General features: G+C 40.3%; 1 protein-coding gene across 16 annotated transcripts in view; it reads right to left on the bottom strand.

Annotated features, from left to right (window-relative positions):
- Positions 1–12461, bottom strand: part of Atg13 (autophagy related 13) — a 50269-nt gene extending 37808 nt beyond the window's left edge. For 4 of the 16 annotated variants that reach the window (XM_046457208.2, XM_046457269.2, XM_046457277.2 and 1 more), the window contains exon 1: positions 12127–12460. The gene's annotated coding sequence lies outside the window, so the exon portion shown is untranslated. Of the gene's footprint in view, positions 1–1883; positions 1954–8512; positions 8638–11441; positions 11555–12126 lie in introns of all 16 variants that reach the window. The other 12 variants (XM_058583714.1, XM_058583715.1, XM_058583722.1 and 9 more) reach the window with 10 other exon arrangements.
- Positions 12462–12469: the final 8 nt, after the last annotated feature.

Genomic DNA, 12469 nt, shown 5'->3' with positions numbered 1-12469 from the left:
TCAAAAAATAAAAATGACCCAGGCAAGGTGGTGTTTGCCTGTAATCCCAGCAACTCTGGAGGCTAAGGTAGGAGGATTACAAATTCAAGGCCAGCCTCAAAAATGTAGTAAGAACCTGCCTTGAAATTTTAAAAAGGCTGGGGATATAGCTCAGTGGTAGAGCTGCCATAAGTTCAGTCCCCATCACTAGCAAAACAACAAAAACAAGGCTCAAGAATTGTTTTAGAATAAAGGAGAAATGAAGAGGTACGATGACTAAATGCAACTCTTTGAGCTGCATGGTGGTGCATGTCTGCGATCCCAGCAACTCAGGAGGCTCAGGCAGGAAGACTGCAAGTTCAACACTAGCCTCAGCAATTTAAAGAGGCCTGAAGCAACTCAGCAAAATCCTGTTTCTAAATAAGTAAAAACTATAAAAAAGGTCTGGGGATGTGGCTCAACAGTTAAGCGCTCCGGGTTCACTCCCCAGAAGCAAAAAACAAAAACAAAATAAACCCTTGACCCCAGTCCAGTTCCTGGATTTTTAAAAATGCTGCTACCACCAGGCAAGGGGGGCAGTAGCACACTCCTTATAAGTCCAGCAATTTGGGAAGCTGAGGTAAGAGGAATGAAAAGTTTGAAGCCAGTCTCAGCAATTAAGGGAGCCTCTCAACTTAGCCAGACCCTGTCTCAAAATAAAAAGCTAGGAATGAAGCTCACTGGTAAGGTACTCCTGGATTTAATCCCCAGTACCTGCCCCCCACCAATTGCTCTAAAGTATTGTAACAATTGGCAACATTTGAACACTGCTTTTCTCTAGGTAACAACATGCATAAATGTTAAATTTCCTATATTTGATACAATTTAATTTGACACAATTATACTTTGGTTATATTCAATCCCCTTCATTGTTGGGACACTCATATGCCCAGCTCTTTTTGTTGTTGTTGTTCTTTTTAGTTATACGTGATAGTAGAATATATTCTGACACATCATAAATTCATGGAATATAAAAATAAAATAAAATTTAAAAATGAATAAATAAATTCATGGAGTATAACTTCCCATTCTTGTGGTTATACGTGATGTGGAGTTACACTGGTTGTGTATTCATATATGAACATAGGAAAGTCATGTCCAATTCATTCTACTATTGTCTTTCCCATTCCCATCCTCCCTCCCTTCCCTGCAAACACCCTGTCCAATCTGGTGAACCTCCACTACTCCCTTCCCCCCACCTATTGTGAGTCGGCATCCACATATCAGAACATTCAGCCTTTGGTTTTTTGGTGACTGGCTTATTTCACTCAGCACGATAGTCTCCAATTCCATCCATTTACCAGCAAATGCCATAATTTCATTCTTCTTTATGGTTGAGTAATATTTCATTGTGTATATGTACCAGCCCAGCACCCGACACCTCTGTGGCACTGGGAGTGGAACCCAGCATCTCATGTGCACTAAAGGTATGCTCTATCACTGAACTACATCCCTAGCCTTATTTATTTTTTTTATTTTGAAAAGTGATCTTGCTTAATTGCCCAGGCTGGCCTTAAACTTAGCTTCCTCCTGCTCCTATCCTCACAAATTGTTGGGATTACAGGCCTTTGTCACCACACCTGACACACTCTGGTTAACATTCTTATTTTCAGGAGATACAACTGTAACTTCTCAAGGGTGCAAGGAGGAAAAAACAAACAAACAAACAAGGAACATATTATCAAATAGGATATATAAGAGAGAAAGAAGTGCCATACATAGTGTACACATCTGCAATTCCAGCTACTAGGGGGACTGCAGCAGGTTGATGATAAGTTCAAGGCCAGCCTGTACAACATATCAGAAATGCTATATCAAAAATAAAAAGGGGGCTGGGGATGTGGCTCAAGCGGTAGCGCGCTCACCTGGCATGCGTGAGGCCCGGGTTCGATCCTCAGCACCACATACAAACAAAGATGTTGTGTCCACCAAAAACTAAAAAATAAATATTAAAAAAATAAAAAATAAATAAAAAGAGCTGGAGATGTAGCACAATGGTAGGTTACCCTGAGTTCAATCCTTAGTACAGAAAAAAGAAAATAAAGAAGAGAAAAAGCAATGTGTGAATCTAGGTGAAGGCTAGATGAAAATTCATTGTAATTTTCTTACAGTTTCTCTGGAGAGCTAAAATTCTTCAAGAGAAAATCAAGTTAACAAAAAATTTGGCACCAAGTATTCTACAACGGGGCTGGGGTTGTGGCTCAGCAGTGGAGTGCTCACCTGGCACACATGGGGTGCTGAGTCTGATCCTCAGTACCACATAAAAATAAACAAATAAGATGGAGGTATTGTGTCCAACTACAATAAAAAAAATTTTTTTTTAAATATTCTACAACAGAGGAGGGAGGGGGAATGATACTGGCTAAATCATTGTGTCCAAATTATTGTGTACAAATATGTAACAATAAATCTTATCATATACAAATAAAATAGACCAACTTAAAAAAAAAAAAAGACCTACAACAGCCAGGAGCCTTGGTACATGCCTGTAATCCCAGCAACTCAGAGGGCTAAAGTAGAAGGCCAGCCTCGAGCAAGAGGCTAGGCAACTTGGCAAGACCCTGTCTCAAAAAAAATTTTTTGGGGGACAGGTACTGGGGATTGAACTCAGGGCACCTGACCACTGAGCCACACTCCCAGCCCTATTTTCTATTTTATTTAGAGATAGGGTCTCACTGAGATGCTTAGTGCCTCACTTTTGCTGAGGGTGGCTTTGAACTCATGATCCTCCTGCCTCAGCCTCTTAACCCACTGGGATTACAAGCATGTGCCACTGTGCCTGGCCTGTCTCAATTTTAAAAAATAAAACAAAAAAGGCTGGGGATGTAGCTCAGTAGTAGAGGGCCTCTCGGTTCAATCCCTGTACTAAAAAAAAAAAAAAAGGCACATTTAAAATGTACGACTTAAGGGGCTGGGGATGTGGCTCAAGCGGTAGCGTGCTCGCCTGGTGTGCCTGCGGCCCGGGTTCGATCCTCAGCACCACATACAAACAAAAATGTTGTGTCCGCCAAAAAACTAAAATAAATAAATAAATATTTAAAAAAAAAAATAAATAAATAAAATGTACGACTTAAGGTTTTATTAGTCACAAAGATATGAAGATCATCACCACCAACTTGGTAGAAAAGTTTCATCATACCAAAAGGAAATCTCAAATCTGAATTATCAGTCACTAACGTTCTTTCTGTCTCTATGGATTTCTTTATTCTGGAAAATTAATATAAATGAAATCATATAACATGTGACTTTTTAAAAATTATGTATTTTTTTTAGTTGTAGGTGGACACAATACTTTTATTTTTTTTTATATGGTATGAGGATCTAACCCAGTGCCTCATGCATGCCAGGCAAACGCTCTACCATTGACCCACAGCCCCAGTCCCAACATGTGACCTTTTATGACTGGCTTTTTCACACAGCATATGTTTAAAAGGTTCAATCTGTGTTGTAGGACACCATTCATTTTTATGGCTGAATAATATTCTACTATGTGGATATGGATACACATATAGCCATATCCATACATGCGTATACACACACATACCACATTTGTGTTTCCTTTCATCACTTGAAGGCCTGAGTTATTGCGACTTTTTGGCTAGTATAAATAATACTGCTAAAAACATCTGTGTACAGTTTTTAGGTTAACATATGTTTTCAATTCTCTTGGGTATATAACTAGAAGCTAAATTCCTGGATCATATGGTAATTCAACATTTAACTTTTTGAGGAACTACAAAACTGTTTTCCAGTGCAGATGTACCATTTTACATTGAGTAGTGGGCTGAATTTGAAGATCTAGATATAAAATAAGAACAAAAGAGGCAGAGATCTCAGACTATATATAGGTTTCTTCCTTCATTTCCAAGTAATTTCCTATTTTTCAGTCCCTCTCTGTTCTTTCATTCTATGATTCCATAATATACAATCCAGATAGATGTGCTACTGCTATATTTTATTTACAAGAAAGATGAATTTTTTTCTTTTATAAAACAATTAAATAGCCAGGTGTGGGGAGCATGCCTATAATCCCAGGAGGCCAAGGCAAGAGGATGGCAAATTCCAGGCCAGCGTGGGCAATACGGCAAGAACCTGTCTCAAAACTTTAAAATAGAAAAAAAAGCCTGGCCAGTAACACAAGCCTGTAATCCCAGCAATTTAGGAGGCTGAGGCAGGAGGATTACAAGTTCAAAACAGCCTTAGCAACTTGTTGAGACCCTCAGCAACTGAGTGAGACCCTGTTTCAAAATAAAGAACAAAAAGGTTTGGAGATATGGCTTAGTTGTAAAGCATGACAGTTCCAGAGAGGACCAACTAGGGTCAAAATGTCACTGTTCAAAGTGAAGGAGCTGGCTGGTGTGATAGCGCATGCCTATAATCCCAGCAGCTTGGGAGGCTGAGGCAGGAGAATCACAAGTTCAAAGCCAGCCTCAGCAACTTAGTGAGGCACTTAGCAACTCAGTGAGACCCCCATCTCTAAATATAATATAAAAAAAGGGCCAAGGATTGGGGCTAGGGTTGTGGCTCAGCGGTAGAGTACTCGTCTAGCATTTGTGAGGCCCTGGGTTTGATCCTCAGCTCCACATAAAACTAAATAAAATAAAGGTACTGTGTCCAACTATACTTCAAAAAAAAGGGGTGGGGGAAGCTGAGGATGTGGCTCAGTGGTTAAGAATCCCTGGGTTCAATCCTCAAGAAAAAGTGAATGAGTTGAACACCTGATTGGCGAACAGTATAGTGGATGGACCTTCACTTCTCAAGGCAAACATTAAACAGCAATGTATTTGGAAATGACACTATTTCCTTTGTCATTCTCTGCTGGGAGACAACCTACTCTCTCCCTTGAGAAAGCTCTCTGCTTGACTTTACTTTCTCCTAAAATAAAGTTTTCTTGCGTAACTTTTGCTGTCCGATTTTAAAATTTTCTTTCACTGCAACAAAAGAATTGAGGTTTGGAGCTTCAGTTCCCTATCCTTCTGTGACAAATTTTCTCTCATCTCTCTGGTTATTTTTGTTTGTTTGTTTGTTTGTTTGTTTGGTGCCAGAAACTAAACACAGGGGTGCTTAACCACTGAACCACAACTCCAGCCCCTATTATTTTTTTATTTTGAGACAGGGTCTCTCTAAGTTTTCAGAGTATTGCTAAGTTGCTAAGACTGGCTTTGAACTTGAGATCCTCCTGCCTCAACCTCAAGATGCTGAGATTATAGGTGCGGTACACACCCCCACCCAGTTTACAAATTCTCTGAGTATATACCCAAAAGTGAAATGCTCGTTCATATAGTAATCCTATGTTTAAGTTTTTGAGAAACCACTATACTATTTTCCAAATCAACTGTCCTCATTTTACATTCCCACCAAAACTAAAAAGGACTTCAATTTCTCTATCCTCACCCAATTTCTGCTATTTTCTCCTGCCCCCCTCCTTTTTTTTTTTTTTTAATAGTGGCCACCTTAATGGGAGTGAAGATATAAAATAAGACTCAGTCTTTATCCCCAGTTCCTGTCAAAGGGCTCCAAAAAACTTGGAAATTGAGTGATAAGAGTTTTTGGCCTTCCATAATACCGGAGTTGATGTTAATGAGTTAATTTAGGGTGGGGACATTAGAAAGCTTCAATATGGGACTAGTCACCAAAAAAGATTAAGTGGATTACAGGGTTGTAATGTTTAGCCCTGCCCATGGGAGGAAGCAGGGTGGCTGGAGGATAAGCTCCATAAAAACTCTTGAATAACCAGATGTAATGCTTTCCAAGTTGCTGAACACCAATGTTAACACCAAACCGTGGCACACCCATAGAGGGCATGGAAGCTCCATACACCTGACGGCCCCACCCCATACTTTGGCCTTTCGATCTCTTCTGGTATGTCATCTGTATCCTTTATAATATCCTTTTCAATAAACTGGCGAAAAGTGCGTCCAACTGAGCATGGAGGTACATGCTTGTAATCCCAGTGACCTGTGAGGCTGAGGCAGAAGGATGGCAAATTCAAAGCCACCTGAACAACTGAGACGATCTCAAAAATAAAATTTCAAGGGCTAGTAGAGTGCCTGCATAACATGTATGAGGCCCTGGGTTTTATTCTCAGTACCACAGGGGCAAGAAAAGAGGAAAAAAAGTAACATTTAAAAACTCAAAAACAATTTTCCTTTTTTCTATTATTATCAAATGTAAAAAAAAATTAAAAAGGGGCTGGGGTTGTGACTCAGTAGTATAGCGCTTGTCTGGCATATGTGAGGCACTGGGCTAGATCCTCAGCACCACATAAAAAATAAATAAATAGCCGGGCGCAGTAGCACACACCTGTAATCCCAGCAGCTCAGGAGGCTGACACAGGAGGATCGTAAGTTCAAAGTCAGCCTCGGCAATGGCGAGGCGCTAAGCAAGTCAGTTAAGACCCTGTCTCTAAATGAAATATAAAATAGGGCTGGGGATCTTGCTCAGTGATTGAGTACCCCTGAGTTGAATCCCCAGTACCAAAATAAATAAAGGTATTGTGTCCATCTACAACTAAAAAAATATTTATTTTTTAAAAAAGTGCTCGGTAGCTGGGCATGGTCATGCATACCTAATCCCAAGGACTAGGACTGGGTAGGCTAAAGCAGGAGGAGCTCAAATTCATTGCCAGCCCCAGCAATTCTGCCAGACCCTCAGCAACTTAGTAAGACCCTGTCTCAAAATAAAAACATAAAAAGGGTTCGGGATGTAGCTCAGTGGTAAAGTGACCCTGGGTTCAATCCCCAGTACCCAAACAAAATGATAAAAACAAAAAAAGGGTTGGGATGTAGCTCAATTGTAGAGTACTCTAGTTTTTGTTTGTTTGTTTTGCTTTTTGTAGCTCTGGTACTGTGGATTGAACCCAGGGGCACTTTACCACTGAGCTATATCCCCAGCCCTTTTCATTTTGACAAAGGGTCTTGCTAAGTTTTTGAGGTTGGCCTTGAATTTGGCAATCTTGTCTCACTCAGCCTCCTGAGTCCCTGGGATTATAGACATGGGCCACTGTGCTGGGCAAAGTACCCCTGGGTTCAATCTTCAATACTTATAAAAAAAAAAAACAAAAAAAAACGTTTTTGATGAATTCTGTGAGAATTTCCACAAATTACTGAACCCAAAGAAGGAACTGAGGGAAATCTGTAGTTGATTGGTTAAAAATGTAAGTGAAACATGGTAAGGTAAAACACACTTTTAGTCAGTTACTTGGGAGGCTGAGATAGGAGTATTGCTTGGGCCCAGAAGTTCACTAGCAGGTTGGGCAACAAAAAATATGTAGGTGAAAACCCAGCACTTACGATTCAGTTTTAATAATATGGGATAAGGAGCCAGGCATGGTGGCCCAGGCCTGTTATCCCAGTGGCTCGGGAGGCTGAAGCAGGAGGATTGCAAGTTCAATGCCACCCTCAGCAAAAGTGAGGCACTAAGCAACTTAGTGAGACCCTGTCTCTAAATAAAATACAAAATAGGGCTGTGGATGTGGCTCAGTGGTCAGTACCCCTGGGTTCAATTCCTGGTACCCCCAAAAATAAAAAAATTAAAATGTGGGATAAGGTCATCCTAGCTCACAAATTCTTGGTACAATTTTTTCATATAAAATGTTGGGCACATATTTAAAACAAACTAGGCACAGCTGGGGATTTGGATCAGAATGGAACACTTGCCTGGCATGCTTAAGACCCTGGGTTTTAACACTCAGCAAAGAAAAACAAACAAACAAACAAAAGGTATTCATAGAGGACTGGGAATATAACTCAGTTGGTAGAGTACTTGCCTTCCATGCACAAAACCTTGAGTTCAATCCCAGGCACCATGAAAAAAAAATAATTAAAAATTAAAAGTCAATTTTAAAAAAAGGTATTCACGGAGACAAACTAAAAATGATTTATTGATTCCCTTTCTCAAAAAATATAAAATGGCTGGAGCCGAGCACAGTGTATATGCCTATAATCCCACTGATTTAATAGGTTAAGGCAGGAGGATCCCAAGGTTGAGGCCAGCCTCAGCAATTTATCAAGGCTTTAAGCATAATTTAGCAAGCCCCTAAGCAATTTAGCAAGACCCTGTCTCAAAAATAAAAAATCGCAGGGCATGGTGGCATATGCCTGTAATCCCAGCAGCTAGGGATTTTCTTTTTTTGTTTTTAGTACTGAAGATTGAATCAGGGGCACTTGACCACTGGGCTATATCCCAAGTCTTTTTTTTAATATATTTTTTAGACATTGATGGGTCTTTACTTTGTTCATTTGTTTATATCCGATGCTGAGAATCGAACCCAGTGCCTTACACATGCTAGGCAAGTGCTCTACCACTGAGCCACAACCCCAGCTCTTATCCCAAGCCTTTTTTTATGTTTTTATTTTGAGACAGGTCTCAGTCTGTGGCTTAAGGCCTCCCAAAATTGCTGGTTGGCCCTGAACTTGCAATTCTGTCTCAGCCTCCCCAACCATTGGGATTAAATGTGTGAGGAACTGCATCCCATTACCTTTCACATTCTTACCTCAGGTCCAAGGAATATTACATAAACAGCTCATGCTCCAGGCAAGGTGGTACAGGCCTATAATTCCAAAGACTAGAGCTAGAAGATGGCAAATTCAAGGTCAGCCTGGGTAATTTAGCAAGACCCTGTGTCAAAATAAAAAGGGCCAGGGATGTAGATTAGTGGTAAAGCACCTCTGGGTTTAATCCCCAGTATTGCAAAAAATAAAAAATAATAATAATAATAATTAAATAAAAGTGAATAGATTGATTGTGCACTTGGCTACAGGAAAATTTCCAATACTGGCTGGGGAATATCTCAATGACAGAGCATTTGCTTAGCGTGCTGGATATCCTGTCCTGGGTTCAATCCCACACTGCCATAAAACCAAAATAAATAAAAAGGAAAAATTCTAACGTAATATTGCCTATATCCAAATAACTAGAAATAAACAATGAAAAGTTAACCATGTGTAAATTAAGAACCTTTCAATAATAAGCACTGAAATAAAAACCAATATTACAAATTATCTAGAAATTAACAAAATGCAGAATATTTGGCATCAAAACAAATGATACAATAAAATGAGAATTCAGAGGTAAATTTATATACTTAAATAAATACCTTTATAATTAATACTCAAATATTAATCTCTGGAAACCAGAAAGAAAGCAAAATAAATCCAAAATAAATTGAAAGAGGGAATAAAGTCTATGCTTAATTAACTAGAAGTAATTTAAAAAACAATCCAAATAATAAGGTCAACCTCTGTTTTTTTTAAAATTCCAAGACACATAAATTAGTAGTGAAAACATCCTTAAGCCAGGCAGGGTGGTGCACACAGGTAATCCCAGTGAAAGGGGAAGCAGCCTCAGTAACTCAGTCAAGTTACTGAGCCTCAGTAACTCAGTCAAGCCTTAAGCAATTTAGTGAGATACTACCTCAACATAAACATTAAAAGTGTTGGGCATGTAGCTCAATGTTTAAGGGCTCCAGGGTTAAATACCCAGTACCAAAAACAAAAAACAAAAAACTTTAAGCCTCTATTTCAATGAGGGTATCTAATCTAAGTAAGCATCTAGAATTATCTCCAAATGACCTAGTAACTGTTCCAATACAAAGGAAATTAGGATAAAGGAGATGGGAACATGATAAGATTACTAAAAACAAAAAATGATTTTTAACTCTATTTCTTTCACATGTATATAAACAAAAAAGGAAAGTAGTATTTTACAACATAGTAGCACTAAATTATCACTTCCAATAATTCTTGATTCACTTTATTTTCACTAAGGAGATAACAAATAAACAACAGTACAACAGTACAATTGAGTTGTTATTCTAAGTAGTGGTGATTTACATTCTTATCCCTTCTCTTGTAACCAAGGGCATATGAGGGACACCATTAGGATAAAACAAACTACCTGTACAATCTACACTGGCCTTCAGAGAAAGTTTAAAACAGCTAATTATTTTTAAATAGTTTTAAGCCTATCTTGGTAGCACACGCCTGTAATCCCAGGACTCAGGAGGCTCAAGCAGGAGGATTGAAAATTCAAAGCCAGCTTCAACAACTTAGTGAGGTCCTAAGCAACTTAGTGAGTTCCTGGTCTCAATATAAAACATAAAATGGCTGGGGATGTGCTCAGTGGTTGAGTGCCCCTAGGTTTAATCCCTGGTGCCAAAAAAAAAAAAAAAAAAAGAAAGTAAATAAACAGTAAAATATAAAAAGCGTTGGGGGAAGCCAGTCACAGAGGTGAACACCTGTAATCCCAGCAACTCAGGAGGCTGAGAGGAGGATTGATTGCAAGTTCAAGGCCAAGCTCAGTAACTTAGTGAGGCCCTAAGCAACTTAGTGAGACCCTATCTCAAAATTTAAAAAAATAAAAGGGCTGGAGTGAAGCTCAGTGGTAAAGAGAAAAAAAAAAAATTCTTAGCTGGGCAAAGTGGTACAAGCCTATAATCCCACCTACTAGAGAGGCTAATGCAGGGGGATGGAAAGTTACTGGCTAAACCGAGCAATTTAGCAAGACCCTGTCTCAAAATAAAAGTAAAAATGACTACGACGTAGCTCATTGGTTAAGCCCTTTCTCAACACTCAACATACACAAGGCCTGGGATCAACATCCAGAACTATAAAAAAATAAAAATAAATAAATAAACACTGATAATACTTCTCCTGAGCCATAAAATAGAAAGTTGAAAACAAACCTTATAATTTAGAGTTATAATATCCAATGATAAGAATACAGTATCCACACAAGGGCTAATACTCATAAAACACACACACAAAAAAAAAACTTCAAAGTTGATAGAGTTTAAAGAAAGGGTCTGTTGTATTCTGGGTGCAGTGGTGCAGGTCTATCATCCCAACAATGACTTGGAAGGCTAAGGCAGAAGGATGCCCAGCCTCAGAAACCTAAAAAGTCCCTGTCTAAAAATAAAAAACAAAAAGGGCTCCAGATATAACTCAGTAGTAATGCACCCCTGTATCCAATCCCCAACACCAAAGGGGGGAAAAAAAGATCTGTTTTTTCTTATTATGTACATCTCCTAGTGACGGTATTCAAAACATTCTTCCATGATAGAAGAGTTATAAAGTAAATGGAATGAGATAACAGGTACTTTTAGGCTGGGTGCAGTATGGTCCATCTGTATTCCCAGCAATGCTGGAGGCTGAGGCAGTTCGAGGCCAGCCTAGACAATTTAGTGACTCTGTCTCAAAAAAGAAAAGGGGGATGGATTTGCAGTACCAGTACCAGGGTACTTTCAAATGCTTTACTTTTGATTTTTCTTTTTTTCTTTTCTTTTCTTTTTTTTTTTTTTCTTTTTTTCTTTTAGGTATGGGATGGCCAGCGGAGGATGAAATACCAACTGGAAGATAATTGACTGGGTAAGTGAAAACCGTTATGTATTAGTGATGAACTAAAGAAGGTACTTAACCACTTACCCAGAGATTTAATTAATGTGAATGGATCGCAGGCTTCCAGAGGTCGTTCCACTGCCAGTAAGATAGTCGTGAACCTTGGGTCCCTTTTTTCACTAGTCAACAGTCACCCTCACCTACACGTGGGGTACATATCAACAAATCTTGACTGGATGAAAACCTACCTCATTCATATTGGTACCCAACCCCGGAGTTAATGGCCCCAAAAATTACAACAAAAAGCCTAACGACCTAACCCAAAGAGTTGAGAAAGTAGAGAAGGAAGCTCTGCGGGTCTCCGTAAAGACTGGGAACAATTAAAAGCCAATGGGGCTGGGCGCGGGGGCGCACGCCTGTAATCCCAGAAGCACGGGAGGCTGAGGTAGGAGGATCTAGAGTTCAAAGCCTCAAGTAACTTTGCGAGGCTCTAACAACTTAGCGAAAACCTGTCTCTAAATAAAATACAAAAAGGTCTGGGGATGTGGCTCAGTAGTTAAGTGCTTCTGAGTTCAATCCCCAGCACCGCCCCCCTCTCAAACCAACGGGGCCTACACCAACTCAATTTTCCCAACAGAACTTAGGGGCTCAAGGGACGCAACCTCAGCTAATAGGCTTCGGCTTCCACAAGGTGGCCGACGGGCCGCAGATCCATAGCCTCCCACCCGGGGGCGCTGAGAGATCTGGGGGTACCCTCCCCCAAAGTTAGTACCTGGAAAGCTGCGGCACAGAGAGCGGCTCGGAGTTCTCATTCCGGAGGCCGGGGCCTGGGACCCGCCAGCCGCGCCACCTGGCTGAGTGTTCCGCGCTCCGGGGCTGCAGTGACAGCCCAGGTCGCAGATACCTTGTGCCTGAGGAAGCTCCGGGATCGCAGCCCCCCAGGCGTTTCGCTCGCAGCACTGAGCAAGTTGTCTCAATAACTTCGACTGGTCCTTTTCAGGACTCCCCTTACCGGTCAAACGATCACTCCTGCCTTAACCCAGCAGCCGGTCGCTCCCCGGCGCCGCCATCATTAGTGTTTGTTTTCATCCGCTTCAGTGCTGGCGGTGGGGAGG

The sequence above is a fragment of the Marmota monax genome, unplaced genomic scaffold, assembly GCF_021218885.2.
Source record: "Marmota monax isolate L192 unplaced genomic scaffold, Marmota_monax_Labrador192_F-V1.1 WCK01_AAM20220418_F8-fsc00047, whole genome shotgun sequence".
In the NCBI taxonomy this organism is placed as follows: Eukaryota; Metazoa; Chordata; class Mammalia; order Rodentia; family Sciuridae; genus Marmota; species Marmota monax.
This window is presented reverse-complemented; position numbering and strand designations above follow the sequence as displayed.